Raw genomic sequence first — 14,525 nt, 5'->3', positions numbered from 1 at the left:
CTACCGTTTCCGTAGAAACGTATCTCGATTTAGAAGGACAATGCAGGGAATCCAGAGTATTTCATATAGACGCAAATTGTGTGTTAATTCTTCAAAGTGAGGGAGCGAGGAATGCAGTAAAGGAGGAATAATGCATCGGAAAAGAGATACTCTTAACCCCAAATAAAATCCTATCTTATCCGTAGAAACGTATCTCGATTTAGAAGGAAAATGCAGGGAATCCAGAGTATTTCATATGGACGCAAATTATGTGTTAATTCGTCAATGTGAGGGAGCGAGGGATGCAGTAAAGGAGGAATAATGCATCGGAAAAGAGATACTCGGAACCCCAAAGAAAATCCTATCGTTTCCATAGAAACGTATCTCGATTTAGAAGGACAATGCAGGGAATCCAGAGTATTTCATATGGACGCAAATTGTGAGTTAATTCGTCAATGTGAGGGAGCGAGGGATGCAGTAAAGGAGGAATAATGCATCGGAAAAGAGATACTCGGAACCCAAAAGAAAATCCTATCATTTCCGTAGAAACGTATCTCGATTTAGAAGGACAATGCAAGGAATCCCAAAAGAAAATTATATCGTTTCCGTAGAAACGTATCTCGATTTAGGAGGACAATGCAGGGAATCCAGAGTATTTCATATGGACGCAAATTGTGTGTTAATTCGTCAATGTGAGGGAGCGAGGGATGCAGTAAAGGAGGAATAATGCATCGGAAAAGAGATACTCGGATCCCCAAAGAAAATCCTATCGTTTCCGTAGAAACGTATCTCGATTTAAGAGGACAATGCAGGGAATCCAGATTATATCATATGGACGCAAATTGTGTGTTAATTCGACAATGTGAGGGAGCGAGGGATGCAGTAAAGGAGGAATAATGCATCGGAAAAGAGATACTCGGAACCCCAAAGAAAATCCTATCGTTTCCGTAGAAACGTATCTCGATTAACAAGGACAATGCACGGAATCCAGAGTATTTCATATGGACGCAAATTGTGTGTTAATTCGTCAATGTCGAGAAGCGAGGGATGCAGTAAAGGAGGAATAATGCATCGGAAAAGAGATACTCGGAACCCCAAAGAAAATCCTATCGTTTCCGTAGAAACGTATCTCGATTTAGAAGGACAATGCAAGGAATCCCAAAAGAAAATTATATCGTTTCCGTAGAAACGTATCTCGATTTAGAAAGATAATGCAGGGAACCCAGAGTATTTCATATGGACGCAATTTGTGTGTTAATTCGGCAATGTGAGGGAGCGAGGGATGCAGTAAAGGAGGAATAATGCATCGGAAAAGAGATACTCGGAACCCCAAAGAAAATCCTGTCGTTTCCGTAGAAACGAATCCCGATTTAGAAGGACAATGCAGGGAATCCACAGTATTTCATATGGACGCAAATTGTGTGTTAATTCCTCAATGTGAGGGAGCGAGGAGTGCAGTAAAGGAGGAATAATGCATCGGAAAAGAGACACTCGGAACCCCAAAGAAAATCCTATCGTTTCCGTAACAGCGTACCTCGATTTAGAAGGACAATGCAGGGAATCCAGAGTATTTCATATGGACGCAAATTGTGTGTTAATTCGTCAATGTGAGGGAGCGAGGGATGCAGTAAAGGAGGAATAATGCATCGGAAAAGAGATACTCGACTCCCAAAAGATAATACTATCGTTTCCGTAGAAACGTATCTCGATTTAGAAGGACAATCCAGGGAATCATGAGTATATCATATGGACGCAAATTGTGTGTTAATTCGTCAATGTGAGGGAGCGAGGGATGCAGTAAAGGAGGAATAATGCATCGGAAAAGAGATACTCAGAACCCCAAAAAAAATCCTATCGTTTCCGTAGAAACGTATCTCGATTTAGGAGGACAATGCAGGGAATCCAGAGTATTTCATATGGACGCAAATTGTGTGTTAATTCGTCAATGTGAGGGAGCGAGGGATGCAGTAAAGGAGGAATAATGCATCGGAAAAGAGATACTCGGTACCCCAAAGAAAATCCTTTCGTTTCCGTAGAAACGTATCTCGATTTAGAAGGACAATGCAGGGAATCCAGAGTATTTCATATGGACGCAAATTGTGTGTTAATTCGTCAATGTGAGGGAGCGAGGGATGCAGTAAAGGAGGAATAATGCATCGGAAAAGAGATACTCGGTACCCCAAAGAAAATCCTTTCGTTTCCGTAGAAACGTATCTCGATTTAGAAGGACAATGCAGGGAATCCAGAGTATATCATATGGACGCAAATTGTGTGTTAATTCGTCAATGTGAGGGAGCGAGGGATGCAGTAAAGGAGGAATAATGCATCGGAAAAGAGATACTCGGAACCCCAAAGAAAATCCTATCGTTTCCGTAGAAACGTATCTCGATTTACAAGGACAATGCAGGGAATCCAGAGTATTTCATATGGACGCAAATTGTGTGTTAATTCGTCAATGTCAGGGAGCGAGGGATGCAGTAAAGGAGGAATAATGCATCGGAAAAGAGATACTCGGAACCCCAAGGAAACTCCTACCGTTTCCGTAGAAACGTATCTCGATTTAGAAGGACAATGCAGGGAATCCCCCCCATGAACCATGGACCTTGCCGTTGGTGGGGAGGCTTGCGTGCCTCAGCGAAACAGATAGCCGTACCGTAGGTACAACCACAACGGAGGGGTATCTGTTGAGAGGCCAGACAAACGTGTGGTTTCTGAAGAGGGGCAGCAGCCTTTTCAGTAGTTGCAAGGGCAACAGTCTGGATGATTGACTGATCTGGCCTTGTAACAATAACCAAAACGGCCTTGCTGTGCTGGTACTGCGAACGGCTGAAAGCAAGGGGAAACTACGGCCGTAATTTTTCCCGAGGGCATGCAGCTTTACTGTATGATTAAATGATGATGGCGTCCTCTTGGGTAAAATATTCCGGAGGTAAAATAGTCCCCCATTCGGATCTCCGGGCGGGGACTACTCAAGAGGATGTCGTTATCAGGAGAAAGAAAACTGGCGTTCTACGGATCGGAGCGTGGAATGTCAGATCCCTTAATCGGGCAGGTAGGTTAGAAAATTTAAAAAGGGAAATGGATAGGTTAAAGTTAGATATAGTGGGAATTAGTGAAGTTCGGTGGCAGGAGGAACAAGACTTCTGGTCAGGTGACTACAGGGTTATCAACACAAAGTCAAATAGGGGTAATGCAGGAGTAGGTTTAATAATGAATAGGAAAATAGGAATGCGGGTAAGCTACTACAAACAGCATAGTGAACGCATTATTGTGGCCAAGATAGATACGAAGCCCACACCTACTACAGTAGTACAAGTTTATATGCCAACTAGCTCTGCAGATGACGAAGAAATTGAAGAAATGTACGATGAAATAAAAGAAATTATTCAGATAGTGAAGGGAGACGAAAATTTAATAGTCATGGGTGACTGGAATTCGAGTGTAGGAAAAGGGAGAGAAGGAAACGTAGTAGGTGAATATGGATTGGGGCTAAGAAATGAAAGAGGAAGCCGCCTGGTAGAATTTTGCACAGAGCACAACTTAATCATAGCTAACACTTGGTTTAAGAATCATGATAGAAGGTTGTATACATGGAAGAACCCTGGAGGTACTAAAAGGTATCAGATAGATTATATAATGGTAAGACAGAGATTTAGGAACCAGGTTTTAAATTGTAAGACATTTCCAGGGGCAGATGTGGACTCTGACCACAATCTATTGGTTATGACCTGTAGATTAAAACTGAAGAAACTGCAAAAAGGTGGGACTTTAAGGAGATGGGACCTGGATAAACTGAAAGAACCAGAGGTTGTAGAGAGTTTCAGGGAGAGCATAAGGGAACAATTGACAGGAATGGGGGAAAGATATACAGTAGAAGAGGAATGGGTAGCTTTGAGGGATGAAGTAGTGAAAGCAGCAGAGGATCAAATAGGTAAAAAGACGAGGGCTAGTAGAAATCCTTGGGTAACAGAAGAAATATTGAATTTAATTGATGAAAGGAGGAAATATAAAAATGCAGTAAATGAAGCAGGCAAAAAGGAATACAAACGTCTCAAAAATGAGATCGACAGGAAGTGCAAAATGGCTAAGCAGGGATGGCTAGAGGACAAATGTAAGGATGTAGACGCTTGTCTCACTAGGGGTAAGATAGATACTGCCTACAGGAAAATTAAAGAGACCTTTGGAGAGAAGAGAACCACTTGTATGAATATCAAGAGCTCATATGGCAACCCAGTTCTAAGCAAAGAAGGGAAGGCAGAAAGGTGGAAGGAGTATATAGAGGGTCTATACAAGGGCGATGTACTTGAGGACAATATTATGGAAATGGAAGAGGATGTAGATGAAGATGAAATGGGAGATAAGATACTGCGTGAAGAGTTCGACAGAGCACTGAAAGACCTGAGTCGAAACAAGGCCCCCGGAGTAGACAACATTCCATTGGAACTACTGACGGCCTTGGGAGAGCCAGTCCTGACAAAACTCTACCATCTGGTGAGCAAGATGTATGAAACAGGTGAAATACCCTCGGACTTCAAGAAGAATATAATAATTCCAATCCCAAAGAAAGCAGGTGTTGACAGATGTGAAAATTACCGGACAATCAGTTTAATAAGCCACAGCTGCAAAATACTAACACGAATTCTTTACAGACGAATGGAAAAACTAGTAGAAGCCGGCCTCGGGGAAGATCAGTTTGGATTCCGTAGAAATACTGGAACACGTGAGGCAATACTGACCTTACGACTTATCTTAGAAGAAAGATTAAGGAAAGGCAAACCTACGTTTCTAGCATTTGTAGACTTAGAGAAAGCTTTTGACAACGTTGACTGGAATACTCTCTTTCAAATTCTAAAGGTGGCAGGGGTAAAATACAGGGAGCGAAAGGCTATTTCCAATTTGTACAGAAACCAGATGGCAGTTATAAGAGTTGAGGGACATGAAAGGGAAGCAGCGGTTGGGAAGGGAGTAAGACAGGGTTGTAGCCTCTCCCCGATGTTATTCAATCTGTATATTGAGCAAGCAGTAAAGGAAACAAAAGAAAAATTTGGAGTAGGTATTAAAATCCATGGAGAAGAAATAAAAACTTTGAGATTCGCCGATGACATTGTAATTCTGTCAGAGACAGCAAAGGACTTGGAAGAGCAGTTGAACGGAATGGATGGTGTCTTGAAGGGAGGATATAAGATGAACATCAACAAAAGCAAAACGAGGATAATGGAATGTAGTCGAATTAAGTCGGGTGATGTTGAGGGTATTAGATTAGGAAATGAGACACTTAAAGTAGTAAAGGAGTTTTGCTATTTGGGGAGCAAAATAACTGATGATGGTCGAAGTAGAGAGGATATAAAATGTAGACTGGCAATGGCAAGGAAAGCGTTTCTGAAGAAGAGAAATTTGTTAACATCGAGTATAGATTTAAGTGTCAGGAAGTCATTTCTGAAAGTATTTGTATGGAGTGTAGCCATGTATGGAAGTGAAACATGGACGGTAAATAGTTTGGACAAGAAGAGAATAGAAGCTTTCGAAATGTGGTGCTACAGAAGAATGCTCAAGATTAGATGGGTAGATCACATAACTAATGAGGAGGTACTGAATAGGATTGGGGAGAAGAGGAGTTTGTGGCACAACTTGACCAGAAGAAGGGATCGGTTGGTAGGACATGTCCTGAGGCATCAAGGGATCACCAATTTAGTATTGGAGGGCAGCGTGGAGGGTAAAAATCGTAGGGGGAGACCAAGAGATGAATACACTAAGCAGATTCAGAAGGATGTAGGTTGCAGTAGGTACTGGGAGATGAAGAAGCTTGCACAGGATAGAGTAGCATGGAGAGCTGCATCAAACCAGTCTCAGGACTGAAGACCACAACAACAACAACAACAACATGCAGGGAATCCAGAGTATTTCATATAGACGCAAATTGTGTGTTAATTCTTCAAAGTGAGGGAGCGAGGAGTGCAGTAAAGGAGGAATAATGCATCGGAAAAGAGATACTCTTAACCCCAAATAAAATCCTATCTTATCCGTAGAAACGTATCTCGATTTAGAAGGAAAATGCAGGGAATCCAGAGTATTTCATATGGACGCAAATTATGTGTTAATTCGTCAATGTGAGGGAGCGAGGGATGCAGTAAAGGAGGAATAATGCATCGGAAAAGAGATACTCGAAACCCCAAAGAAAATCCTATCGTTTCCATAGAAACGTATCTCGATTTAGAAGGACAATGCAGGGAATCCAGAGTATTTCATATGGACGCAAATTGTGAGTTAATTCGTCAATGTGAGGGAGCGAGGGATGCAGTAAAGGAGGAATAATGCATCGGAAAAGAGATACTCGGAACCCCAAAGAAAATCCTATCGTTTCCGTAGAAACGAATCCCGATTTAGAAGCACAATGCAGGGAATCCAGAGAATTTCATATGGACGCAAATTGTGTGTTAATTTGTCAATGTGAGGGAGAGAGGTATGCAGTAAAGGAGGAATAATGCATCAGAAAAGAGATACTCGGAACCCCAAAGAAAATCCTATCGTTTCCGTTGAAACATATCTCGATTTAGAAGGACAATGCAGGGAATCCAGAGTATTTCATATGGACGCAAATTGTGTGTTAATTGGTCAATGTGAGGGAGCGAGGGTTGCAGTAAAGGAGGAATAATGTCTCGGAAAAGAGATACTTGGAACCCCAAAGAAAATCATTTCGTCTCCGTAGAAACGTATCTCGATTTAGAAGGACAATGCAAGGAATCCCAAAAGAAAATCCTATCGTTTCCGTAGAAACGTATCTCGATTTAGAAAGATAATGCAGGGAACCCAGAGTATTTCATATGGAGGCAATTTGTGTGTTAATTCGGCAATGTGAGGGAGCGAGGGATGCACTAAAGGAGGAATAATGCATCGGAAAAGAGATACTCGGAACCCCAAGGAAAATCCTATCGTTTCTGTAGAAACGTATCTCGATTTAGAAGGACAATCCAGGGAATCATGAGTATATCACATGGACGCAAATTGTGTGTTAATTCGTCAATGTGAGGGAGCGAGGGATGCAGTAAAGGAGGAATAATGCATCGGAAAAGAGATACTCAGAACCCCAAAAAAAATCCTATCGTTTCCGTAGAAACGTATCTCGATTTAGGAGGACAATGCAGGGAATCCAGAGTATTTCATATGGACGCAAATTGTGTGTTAATTCGTCAATGTGAGGGAGCGAGGGATGCAGTAAAGGAGGAATAATGCATCGGAAAAGAGATACTCGGTACCCCAAAGAAAATCCTTTCGTTTCCGTAGAAACGTATCTCGATTTAGAAGGACAATGCAGGGAATCCAGAGTATATCATATGGACGCAAATTGTGTGTTAATTCGTCAATGTGAGGGAGCGAGGGATGCAGTAAAGGAGGAATAATGCATCGGAAAAGAGATACTCGGAACCCCAAAGAAAATCCTATCGTTTCCGTAGAAACGTATCTCGATTTACAAGGACAATGCAGGGAATCCAGAGTATTTCATATGGTCGCAAATTGTGTGTTAATTCGGCAATGTCAGGGAGCGAGGGATGCAGTAAAGGAGGAATAATGCATCGGAAAAGAGATACTCGGAACCCCAAGGAAACTCCTACCGTTTCCGTAGAAACGTATCTCGATTTAGAAGGACAATGCAGGGAATCCCCCCCATGAACCATGGACCTTGCCGTTGGTGGGGAGGCTTGCGTGCCTCAGCGAAACAGATAGCCGTACCGTAGGTACAACCACAACGGAGGGGTATCTGTTGAGATGCCAGACAAACGTGTGGTTCCTGAAGAGGGGCAGCAGCCTTTTCAGTAGTTGCAAGGGCAACAGTCTGGATGATTGACTGATCTGGCCTTGTAACAATAACCAAAACGGCCTTGCTGTGCTGGTACTGCGAACGGCTGAAAGCAAGGGGAAACTACGGCCGTAATTTTTCCCGAGGGCATGCAGCTTTACTGTATGATTAAGTGATGATGGCGTCCTCTTGGGTAAAATATTCCGGAGGTAAAATAGTCCCCCATTCGGATCTCCGGGCGGGGACTACTCAAGAGGATGTCGTTATCAGGAGAAAGAAAACTGGCGTTCTACGGATCGGAGCGTGGAATGTCAGATCCCTTAATCGGGCAGGTAGGTTAGAAAATTTAAAAAGGGAAATGGATAGGTTAAAGTTAGATATAGTGGGAATTAGTGAAGTTCGGTGGCAGGAGGAACAAGACTTCTGGTCAGGTGACTACAGGGTTATCAACACAAAGTCAAATAGGGGTAATGCAGGAGTAGGTTTAATAATGAATAGGAAAATAGGAATGCGGGTAAGCTACTACAAACAGCATAGTGAACGCATTATTGTGGCCAAGATAGATACGAAGCCCACACCTACTACAGTAGTACAAGTTTATATGCCAACTAGCTCTGCAGATGACGAAGAAATTGAAGAAATGTACGATGAAATAAAAGAAATTATTCAGATAGTGAAGGGAGACGAAAATTTAATAGTCATGGGTGACTGGAATTCGAGTGTAGGAAAAGGGAGAGAAGGAAACGTAGTAGGTGAATATGGATTGGGGCTAAGAAATGAAAGAGGAAGCCGCCTGGTAGAATTTTGCACAGAGCACAACTTAATCATAGCTAACACTTGGTTTAAGAATCATGATAGAAGGTTGTATACATGGAAGAACCCTGGAGGTACTAAAAGGTATCAGATAGATTATATAATGGTAAGACAGAGATTTAGGAACCAGGTTTTAAATTGTAAGACATTTCCAGGGGCAGATGTGGACTCTGATCACAATCTATTGGTTATGACCTGTAGATTAAAACTGAAGAAACTGCAAAAAGGTGGGAATTTAAGGAGATGGGACCTGGATAAACTGAAAGAACCAGAGGTTGTAGAGAGTTTCAGGGAGAGCATAAGGGAGCAATTGACAGGAATGGGGGAAAGATATACAGTAGAAGAGGAATGGGTAGCTTTGAGGGATGAAGTAGTGAAAGCAGCAGAGGATCAAATAGGTAAAAAGACGAGGGCTAGTAGAAATCCTTGGGTAACAGAAGAAATATTGAATTTAATTGATGAAAGGAGGAAATATAAAAATGCAGTAAATGAAGCAGGCAAAAAGGAATACAAACGTCTCAAAAATGAGATCGACAGGAAGTGCAAAATGGCTAAGCAGGGATGGCTAGAGGACAAATGTAAGGATGTAGACGCTTGTCTCACTAGGGGTAAGATAGATACTGCCTACAGGAAAATTAAAGAGACCTTTGGAGAGAAGAGAACCACTTGTATGAATATCAAGAGCTCATATGGCAACCCAGTTCTAAGCAAAGAAGGGAAGGCAGAAAGGTGGAAGGAGTATATAGAGGGTCTATACAAGGGCGATGTACTTGAGGACAATATTATGGAAATGGAAGAGGATGTAGATGAAGATGAAATGGGAGATAAGATACTGCGTGTAGAGTTCGACAGAGCACTGAAAGAGCTGAGTCGAAACAAGGCCCCCGGAGTAGACAACATTCCATTGGAACTACTGACGGCCTTGGGAGAGCCAGTCCTGACAAAACTCTACCATCTGGTGAGCAAGATGTATGAAACAGGTGAAATACCCTCGGACTTCAAGAAGAATATAATAATTCCAATCCCAAAGAAAGCAGGTGTTGACAGATGTGAAAATTACCGGACAATCAGTTTAATAAGCCACAGCTGCAAAATACTAACACGAATTCTTTACAGACGAATGGAAAAACTAGTAGAAGCCGGCCTCGGGGAAGATCAGTTTGGATTCCGTAGAAATACTGGAACACGTGAGGCAATACTGACCTTACGACTTATCTTAGAAGAAAGATTAAGGAAAGGCAAACCTACGTTTCTAGCATTTGTAGACTTAGAGAAAGCTTTTGACAACGTTGACTGGAATACTCTCTTTCAAATTCTAAAGGTGGCAGGGGTAAAATACAGGGAGCGAAAGGCTATTTCCAATTTGTACAGAAACCAGATGGCAGTTATAAGAGTTGAGGGACATGAAAGGGAAGCAGCGGTTGGGAAGGGAGTAAGACAGGGTTGTAGCCTCTCCCCGATGTTATTCAATCTGTATATTGAGCAAGCAGTAAAGGAAACAAAAGAAAAATTTGGAGTAGGTATTAAAATCCATGGAGAAGAAATAAAAACTTTGAGATTCGCCGATGACATTGTAATTCTGTCAGAGACAGCAAAGGACTTGGAAGAGCAGTTGAACGGAATGGATGGTGTCTTGAAGGGAGGATATAAGATGAACATCAACAAAAGCAAAACGAGGATAATGGAATGTAGTCGAATTAAGTCGGGTGATGTTGAGGGTATTAGATTAGGAAATGAGACACTTAAAGTAGTAAAGGAGTTTTGCTATTTGGGGAGCAAAATAACTGATGATGGTCGAAGTAGAGAGGATATAAAATGTAGACTGGCAATGGCAAGGAAAGCGTTTCTGAAGAAGAGAAATTTGTTAACATCGAGTATAGATTTAAGTGTCAGGAAGTCATTTCTGAAAGTATTTGTATGGAGTGTAGCCATGTATGGAAGTGAAACATGGACGGTAAATAGTTTGGACAAGAAGAGAATAGAAGCTTTCGAAATGTGGTGCTACAGAAGAATGCTCAAGATTAGATGGGTAGATCACATAACTAATGAGGAGGTACTGAATAGGATTGGGGAGAAGAGGAGTTTGTGGCACAACTTGACCAGAAGAAGGGATCGGTTGGTAGGACATGTCCTGAGGCATCAAGGGATCACCAATTTAGTATTGGAGGGCAGCGTGGAGGGTAAAAATCGTAGGGGGAGACCAAGAGATGAATACACTAAGCAGATTCAGAAGGATGTAGGTTGCAGTAGGTACTGGGAGATGAAGAAGCTTGCACAGGATAGAGTAGCATGGAGAGCTGCATCAAACCAGTCTCAGGACTGAAGACCACAACAACAACAACAACAACATGCAGGGAATCCAGAGTATTTCATATAGACGCAAATTGTGTGTTAATTCTTCAAAGTGAGGGAGCGAGGAATGCAGTAAAGGAGGAATAATGCATCGGAAAAGAGATACTCTTAACCCCAAATAAAATCCTATCTTATCCGTAGAAACGTATCTCGATTTAGAAGGAAAATGCAGGGAATCCAGAGTATTTCATATGGACGCAAATTATGTGTTAATTCGTCAATGTGAGGGAGCGAGGGATGCAGTAAAGGAGGAATAATGCATCGGAAAAGAGATACTCGGAACCCCAAAGAAAATCCTATCGTTTCCATAGAAACGTATCTCGATTTAGAAGGACAATGCAGGGAATCCAGAGTATTTCATATGGACGCAAATTGTGAGTTAATTCGTCAATGTGAGGGAGCGAGGGATGCAGTAAAGGAGGAATAATGCATCGGAAAAGAGATACTCGGAACCCCAAAGAAAATCCTATCGTTTCCGTAGAAACGAATCCCGATTTAGAAGCACAATGCAGGGAATCCAGAGAATTTCATATGGACGCAAATTGTGTGTTAATTTGTCAATGTGAGGGAGAGAGGTATGCAGTAAAGGAGGAATAATGCATCAGAAAAGAGATACTCGGAACCCCAAAGAAAATCCTATCGTTTCCGTTGAAACATATCTCGATTTAGAAGGACAATGCAGGGAATCCAGAGTATTTCATATGGACGCAAATTGTGTGTTAATTGGTCAATGTGAGGGAGCGAGGGTTGCAGTAAAGGAGGAATAATGTCTCGGAAAAGAGATACTTGGAACCCCAAAGAAAATCATTTCGTCTCCGTAGAAACGTATCTCGATTTAGAAGGACAATGCAAGGAATCCCAAAAGAAAATCCTATCGTTTCCGTAGAAACGTATCTCGATTTAGAAAGATAATGCAGGGAACCCAGAGTATTTCATATGGAGGCAATTTGTGTGTTAATTCGGCAATGTGAGGGAGCGAGGGATGCACTAAAGGAGGAATAATGCATCGGAAAAGAGATACTCGGAACCCCAAAGAAAATCCTGTCGTTTCCGTAGAAACGAATCCCGATTTAGAAGGACAATGCAGGGAATCCAGAGTATTTCATATGGACGCAAATTGTGTGTTAATTCGTCAATGTGAGGGAGCGAGGAGTGCAGTAAAGGAGGAATAATGCATCGGAAAAGAGATACTCGGAACCCCAAAGAAAATCCTATCGTTTCCGTAGAAACGTATCTCGATTTAGAAGGATAATGCAGGGAATCCAGAGTATTTCATATGGACGCAAATTGTGTGTTAATTCGTCAATGTGAGCTAGCGATGGATGCAGTAAAGGAGGAATAATGCATCGGAAAAGAGATACTCGGAACCCAAAAGAAAATCCTATCGTTTCCGTAGAAACGTATCTCGATTTAGAAGGACAATGCAGGAAATCCAGAGTATTTCATATGGACGCAAATTGTGTGTTAATTCGTCAATGTGAGGGAGCGAGGGATGCAGTGAAGGTGGAATAATGCATCGGAAAAGAGATACTCGGAACCCCAAAGAAAATCCTATCGTTTCCGTAGAAACGTATCTCGATTTAGAAGGACAGTGCAGGGAATCCAGCGTATTTCATATGGACGCAAATTGTGTGTTAATTCGTCAATGTGAGGGAGCGAGGGATGCAGTAAAGGAGGAATAATGCATCGGAAAAGAGATACTCGACTCCCAAAAGAAAATCCTATCGTTTCCGTAGAAACGTATCTCTATTTTGAAAGATAATGCAGGGAACCCAGAGTATTTCATATGGACGCAATTTGTGTGTTAATTCGGGAATGTGAGGGAGCGAGGGACGCAGTGAAGGAGGAATAATGCATCGGAAAAGAGATACTCGGAACCCCACAGAAAATCCTATCGTTTCCGTAGAGACGTATCTTGATTTAGAATGATAATGCAGGGAATCCAGAGTATTTCATATGGACGCAAATTGTGTGTTAATTCGTCAATGTGAGGTAGCGAGGGATGCAGTAAAGGAGGAATAATGCATCACAAAAGAGATACTCGGAACCCCAAAGATAATCCTATCGTTTCCGTTGAAACGTATCTCGATTTAGAAGGACAGTGCAGGGAATCCAGAGTATTTCATATGGACGCAAATTGTGTGTTAATTCGTCAATGTGAGGGAGCGAGGGATGCAGTAAAGGAGGAATAATGCATCGGAAAAGAGATACTCGGAACCCCAAAGAAAATCCTATCGTTTCCATAGAAACGTATCTCGATTTAGAAGGACAATGCAGGGAATCCAGAGTTTTTCACATGGACGCCAATTGTGTGTTAATTCGTCAATGTGAGGGAGCGAAGGATGCAGTAAAGGAGGAATAATGCATCGGAAAAGTGATACTCGGAACCCCAAAGAAAATCCTATCGTTTCCGTAGAAACGTATCTTGATTTAGAAGGACAATGCAGGGAATCCAGAGTATTTCATATGGACGCAAATTGTGTGTTAATTCGTCAATGTGAGGGAGCGAGGGATGCAGTAAAGGTGGAATAATGCATCGAAAAAGAGATACTCGGAACCCCAAAGAAAATCCTATCGTTTCCGTAGAAACGTATCTCGATTTAGAAGGACAGTGCAGGGAATCCAGCGTATTTCATATGGACGCAAATTGTGTGTTAATTCGTCAATGTGAGGGAGCGAGGAGTGCAGTAAAGGAGGAATAATGCACCGGAAAAGAGATACTCGGAACCCCAAAGATAATCCTATCGTTTCCGTAGAAACGTATCTCGATTTAGAAGGACAATGCAGGGAATCCAGAGTATTTCATATGGACGCAAATTGTGTGTTAATTCGTCAATGTGAGTTAGCGATGGATGCAGTAAAGGAGGAATAATGCATCGGAAAAGAGATACTCGGAACCCCAAAGAAAATCCTATCGCTTCCGTAGAAACGTATCTCGATTTAGAAGGACAATGCAGGGAATCCAGAGTATTTCATATGGACGCAAATTGTGTGTTAATTCGTCAATGTGAGGGAGCGAGGGATGCAGTAAAGGAGGAATAATGCATCGGAAAAGAGATACTCGGAACCCCAAAGAAAATCCTATCGTTTCCGTAGAAACGTATCTCGATTTAGGAGGACAATGCAGGGAATCCAGAGTATTTCATATGGACGCAAATTGTGTGTCAATTCGTCAATGTGAGGGAGCGAGGGATGCAGTAAAGGAGGAAGAATGCATCGGAAAAGAGATACTCGGAACCCCAAAGAAAATCCTATCGTTTCCGTGGAAACGTATCTCGATTTAGAAGGACAATGCAGGGAACCCAGAGTATTTCATATGGACGCAATTTGTGTGTTAATTCGTCAATGTGAGGGAGCGAGGGATGCAGTAAAGGAGGAATAATGCATCGGAAAAGAGATACTCGGAACCCCAAAGAAAATCCTATCGTTTCCATAGAAACGTATCTCGATTTAGAAGGACAATGCAGGGAATCCAGAGTATTTCATATGGACGCAAATTGTGTGTTAATCCGTCAATGTGAGGGAGCGAGGGATGCAGTAAAGGAGGAATAATGCATCGGAAAAGTGATACTCGGAACCCCAAAGA

The sequence above is a fragment of the Schistocerca nitens genome, chromosome 2 (assembly GCF_023898315.1).
Source record: "Schistocerca nitens isolate TAMUIC-IGC-003100 chromosome 2, iqSchNite1.1, whole genome shotgun sequence".
Classification (NCBI taxonomy): Eukaryota; Metazoa; Arthropoda; class Insecta; order Orthoptera; family Acrididae; genus Schistocerca; species Schistocerca nitens.
Note: the sequence above shows the minus strand (reverse complement) of the source record.